Genomic DNA, 6,354 nt, shown 5'->3' on the forward strand with positions numbered 1-6,354 from the left:
ATTTTGTTTGTTATATGTAAAGGAAAATAAACAAGTGGAAGAATTTCCTGGTATGAGCGGCGAAGGCATTGTGCAGCAGAGGTAAGTTCTGCATTTTTGCCAAATGGCAGCCTCAGGAATACAAGACAGCAACAATAAACTACTGATGTTTTGGGAAGAATGAGGAAGTAAATAAGGGATGAAACTGTTTGGGATTGTTTTCTTCAGTCAGTGGCTTATTGAGGGGAATATGGTAATATACTCTTATTTTCCTAATCCTGTTTACATCCTTTTGCTGTAGGGATTTGCTATGGTCATTTGCATCTTAAACCTTTGAATGCGCTTTCTAGGTGTCTTGCATTTCAAAACACTGCCTGCCCTCCACATCCTGAAATAAAGTAGGCTGCAGCTGTACAAAAAATAGTCTACTGCTTTTGAAACAAGGGCAGGGGGCATTTAGGCATAATATTGTATTAATGAATCATAGGAATTTATACTTTCTCTCCCCCCCCCCATGTTAAGCTGTACTTGATTTCCTATCTTGTGTTTTCTCCTTAAATATTTTGAGCAGAAGGGAAGATACTGGGCAAAGCATTTTTGTTTGGATAATAGGACGATACTTGCTACTGCTTCCTTTTGCAAAGTGAAATGTAGTTATTTCTACAGAATCACATTTATTGTGTCACTGTGTTTCAAACACTTTGGGGTACATCAGAATAATTTTAACAGTGTAAGGAAATTAATGGCATAATCTGAAAGGGTCTCTATAAGAAACTCAATTGGATCTGGCTACTTGTGAAACAGGCTTGTTTTGAAGAGTCATGATCTGTGTGGAACTGCATCTCAATCTGTTAAACTTCTCTAAACTAAGTTAAAACCAATAACATAATCCTGTCCTGTGCATAACCAACCTTTTTTCCTGAACTCATTTCTTCCATTGACATCTAATAGACTATTCCTCAGGGTATTATTTTTGTGTTAGAGGTAGATTTGGAATTCACAGTGAAAGGCTTCTGTGCTTTCAGGTTTTATTTTCCCCCTTCGCGACTCTCCTCCCCATTGAAGAGTTTTCTTACAAACTGAGTGGTGTTGTCTAGAACCACTTCAGGCCTTAAACTGAGGGAGTGTGTGCGCTTGTTTTCAGTTGGGGTTTTTTGTAGTTTTATTTTTTTAATTGCAAGCCTAATGCTGGCTCTGTAACTGGTTTTGTTTGTACCCATCATACATGCTGATTGTTGTCTTGAAGACTAAAGGGTAGTGTTTCTGAAACTAGACTATCAGGAGATCTTTGTCATGAGTAGCACGTTGAAAGAAGCTTGAGGTTTCAAATCAGCCTGATAAGCAATTCACCATGAAGTGAGAAGATACCATCTTGGAGAAGATACTGAAGCAACTGTCATGCCATTAGTGGTTACTGCTGATAAAACGGATGATGAGCAGTATCTGCTGTTTTCCTAGTCTTTCACACAGAGTATGTCTTTACAAACAGAGGGAAGGCTGGAGCAGGAGCTTAATATCAAGGGCTAAAAAAAAATAATCCCTGTAACTAACAGTAAAGACTTGAATAAATAAATGGGTGAGTAGTAGCAGAGATGGTTTGTCATGTTAGATAATCTGCCTTTTCTGACAAATTCTGCACTGAATGCAATATGCTCTCTAAAGATGCATGAACTGTTCTTCCAAGCAAGCTTGAGAAACACATTGGTGAAGTTATTCAAAGATAGTGATTGTCAAACTAGGAGGATGTAGCAAATCATAGAACCACCACCAAATTGGTCAGGCAGGATTTCCCCTCAGTGAAGCCATGCTGGCTGTCACCAAGCACCTTGTTTTTCATGTGCCTTAGCATGCCTTCCAGAAGAATCTGCTCCAAGATTTTGCCAGGCACAGAGGTGACACTGACTGGTCTGTAATTCCCTGTGTCATCCGTTTTCCCCTTCTTGAAAATGGGGGTTATATTTCCCTTTTTCCAGTTGTTGGGAACTTCACCTGATTGCCATGATTTTTCAAATATAATGGCCAGTGGCTTAGCAACTTCATTCCCCAGCTCCTTTAGGACCTGCGGACGGATTTCATCAGGACCCATGGACTTGTGCACATTCTGGTTCTCAAGATGGTCTCGAACCCGATCCTCTCCTACAGTGGGCCCAAGGTCTTCATTCTCCTCCCAGTCCCAGCGTCTGCCTTTCAAGACTTGGGTGGTGTGGTCAGAGCATTTGCCAGTGAAGACTGAGGCAAAGAAGTCATTCAGAACCTCAGCCTTCTGCAAATCCAGGGTAGAAATGCATGCCAACCATTTGGAAATACTTAATATTTTTATAGGGTGCAGTTTATTTCATTTATTTTACTCCTAGATGATAAGAACTGAGAGCAAGCGCAATTACCCACGCTGCTCTCTTGCTTACTTTTCCTTCTGATGTGTGATTCTGATTTACAGTGCTGGGGACTGAGCTTTCCCTTTCAAAAAATCCAATGTGGAGAAATCAATCACTGTTGGAGAAATTACTATCACTTCCACTAGAAAATTCTAGTAACATTTAATATAATGTGTAATGTTCAAAAGCTGGACTCTATCTCCCTTCATATCAGAGTTTATTTTCTTTATAATGGAGTTACAAGCCACATTTGCCTCAGTAGTTAGATTAAGTTGTCCCCATTTCTCAGCCTTCCACTTACGTCCATCCCTATACTGTGGTGAGCAGCAGAGCTGTACCCCAGGGGAGAGTGAGCGGCTACACTGTGCACCCATCACTGGGGTGGGTGGAGGGGTGTCTGCTTGAAAATAACTTTAGAAGTGCCTCCTTCATTCAGATTTCTTCCAGTGATTTTATTGGTATAGCTGAGGAGTAGCAGATTGCATGACTGTAGAGAGCAAGATGATGGAGGTCATGAAACAGATAGGGGAAAGGAACCTGATGCCATTTAAGTTATTTGCAAGATTTTGCTATGGTTATTTGGGGCAACAAGAGAAGTGCTATTTGAGCTCAGTTTCCTATAACTTTAACCACAAAAGGGCTTTTATTTTTGAACAATAAAGCTACTTGTTAGCCTGATTAGCCAGCTCATATTGCACTTCACTGGAATCTGGAGAAGTCTGCCAGGGAGGTATCCCTGTATTATTTTGCTTTTGTACTCTGTAGGTATTCACTGTTGGCTGCTTTGGGGAAGAAAAAAAGACATCAACGCTGAATTGATTTTTGTGGTTCCTTTTTAGCAGTTATGAGCAAGAACTGTGTTCAGTTAAATCTTCTCAACAAATATAACAGCTATGGCATAGTATGGATTGGAAATTGCTGATCCAGGTGACAAGCTGTATGTCATTGCAATAACTTAGTAAAACAATTATCAAATGTGTTTAAGAACGCATAAAACACAGCTAAAAAATAAATCCTGATGATACGTATGGGGTCAAGAGGGCAGTTGCTTATTATTGTTTTATCCAATAACAGTGTGTCTCATAATGGAGAAACAACAATTTGTTTCAACATAGATTTAATACTAGCTCTTTTGCATAGCTTTATATCAATTTGTAATGACACGGTTACCATTCCAGATTACAAAAATTTAAGTGTGTTGCTTAATGTTTAAAAACAAACTGGGGGAGGGACAAAGGCTGAGGTTAGAAAAACACCTCTGAGGCCATGCTGCTTGTTTCTCTTGCAGTATTTCTTAGGGAAAATGATGTGGTTGATACGAATTTCAAGACTGACCAGAGTTAAACTGTGTGAGAAAGAAGTTACTAGCAGGCTTATGAGGCCAGGCCAGGTGACACACAGCATATTACCTTCACAGAAAGACCAGACTGAATTTCTGGTATTCCCAAAGCAATTTTATTAAACTTTCACTGTTACTTAATGAAGTCTTTTACCCATGTATGAGATATCTTTCCTGTTGTACTTTCAATTCATTTAAAAAAACTAGTCTTGTTGCCTAAATAGAAAGAGGCAGAGAATTTGATTTTTAGATTATTTACATCCAAAATGTTGTCTGTGTACTCTTACTGGGGGATTTGGGGTCCTTGGAATTTTTGTAATTATCATTTTTTTTTGCAGATACTTTCAGTTTTATGTCTGTAACTGATACTACTGCATATACTACTTACCATTTTCTCAGAGAAAACTTGAAATACTTTGAATAGTTGCCCATATAAGGGATACCATTAAATTATAGTGCACGTAGTTTCTATCAATTTCAGAGAGATAAAACACAATGCACCTTGAAGAAAATAATTTTTCATACAGGATTTATTTCTATTGAGCACCAATTTGAAAGGTATCATACACCTCCCAAGAAGCTCTGCAAGCTTGGAGCCCCTCACCCTGAGCAGGCTGTGTGGCAAGGAACCCCAAACACCCACCTGAGGAGCCAACAGAGAGCAAGCAGGCTTTTATAAAAGTCTTCTGGCTGCATAAAATGCAATCACTGCAGGAGTTTTCCCTTCAGAAATCTGAATTTGACAAACCGGCATTCTCTGACTACTTTTTCTCTCATCCCAAAGTACTCAGCTAACTCTAATCAGTGCAAGAGAGGGCTGAAAAAGCCAACAGTGCTATTTATAATCAGTGTACCTTTCTTATTTAGGAGTAAGAAAAAAGTAATTTATGTTCCTTTTAACATAAATGCACACTCTTGTTATTTTGATGGCAAGGTCAGCGAACTAGAAAAAGTGGTTTTAAAAAATATTTAACTAGCCTATCATTTCCATCCTCTGAGCTTTGATTGTTTCATTTCTGTTGATGCTTATAATATCAAACATTAGCCTTTTAGATAAAAAATTTCCATCCCAGGTGTCTGTCTCGGGCATATTCTCTCTGCACTTTTAGTTAAAATAGTACTGGTGTTCCAGGAATGAAAGCAGGGGAAAATAGTTTAATTTCTTATGCTTGAATAAAACCATATAGTCAGAAAATTCCAGCTATCCCTGCCCTATGCTTTGGAGTGGTTTGGCAGAATCAGTTGGAATTGTGTCAGGCATGTTTCCAACTCTTCTGCAAAAGTGAGCTCACATGCAGCTGACTTAGAAAAATTTCACCTATGTGTTCTCTGTAGATGTTTGTTAGTAGTAGTCGGCTAAAAATCTTAAAACATCTATTTTATACTGCGTGTCTGTTTCCTCCGAACTAGTCAAATTGGTACCTTCATTCTGGAGGTGCAGGAAATACACATGGCTTTCCTGCAACTCCTGTACCTGAAGAAAGAAAATGACTTCCTTATTGGCAACTGGGCAACATGACAGAAGGAAAAAAACCAAACACCAACACAGGGTGTAAAGAAGCATCCTAAAAGCAGATAGGGATGCAAAACAGGTAGAGAAAATAATCTGTTAGACCAAAGTAAAGGCTAGAAAAAATTGCACTATGGAAAGCGAGGAAGAAATGCCTAATAATTTCTTATGAACATTAAATTCTGCATTAGGGATAGGACAGGGCTTTAACCTAAAAGAGTTAATTTAGATTAGCTATCAGGAAGAAATTGTTTACTGTGAGGGTGGTGAGGCACTGGCACAGGTTGCCCAGAGAAGCTGTGGCTGCCCCATCCCTGTCAGTGTTCAAGGCCAGGTTGGGTTTTGATCAGCCTGCTCTACTGGGAGGTGTCCTACCCATGGCAAGGGGTTGGAACTGGATGAGCTTTCAGGTCCCTTCCAACCCAAACCATTCTCTGATTTCCCTCTGAGATTATGAGCACACTTGCGATCCCCACAGTCTCCTCCTTCAGCACTGTCCAATGTGACCTAGGGACCTTGAAGTTCCTGGCAGAAGTACTCTAGCCTAACAGCACCCAGGGATATCCTGCATGTCCCAGGAAAAGGGAAGCCAATATGAACTTCAGTTAAAGCCAACCAATATTTAGATTGTCTAACCTGGACGCTAAGAAGCTAATGGAGCTAAACAAAACTGTTAAAAATACATGCACAATACAAAATAAAGAATTGGAGCCTGGTATGAAATAGTTTAGACTTTCCTCAGAGATGTGGCTCACACACATATACAAAAGGAGTTTTTCACTGTTGTTAAGCATTAATCCCTAAATTTGTACGCCATCAGCCCTCTTTACCAGACTGACAAGGCTGATGAAACACTCACCACTGTCAGCATCGCTGTGTACCTACTGTCACACAGCCCTATCACCAGAACTGTCCCCAAATGCATGAATTTTATTCCAATTAGAAAAACACTAAGCTGGCCTCATTTACATATTGCTGAACAGATGCTGAAGCTTTCCTGAAAAATCACTTTAATCTCCATTTCTATTCAAAATACTACCAATTTTGTTTAAAGTGTCACCAGTATCAGAGGTTACACGCAACAGACTTCATGGACTGACAGGCTAGCAGCAAATAAATACCTTTTCTGGCTGTTAGCAGTGAAAAGAAGA

The sequence above is a fragment of the Neopsephotus bourkii genome, unplaced genomic scaffold (assembly GCF_033783945.1).
Source record: "Neopsephotus bourkii isolate Nb327-2 ecotype Australia unplaced genomic scaffold, CSIRO-AGI_Nbou_v1 NB_275, whole genome shotgun sequence".
Lineage (NCBI taxonomy): Eukaryota > Metazoa > Chordata > Aves > Psittaciformes > Psittacidae > Neopsephotus > Neopsephotus bourkii.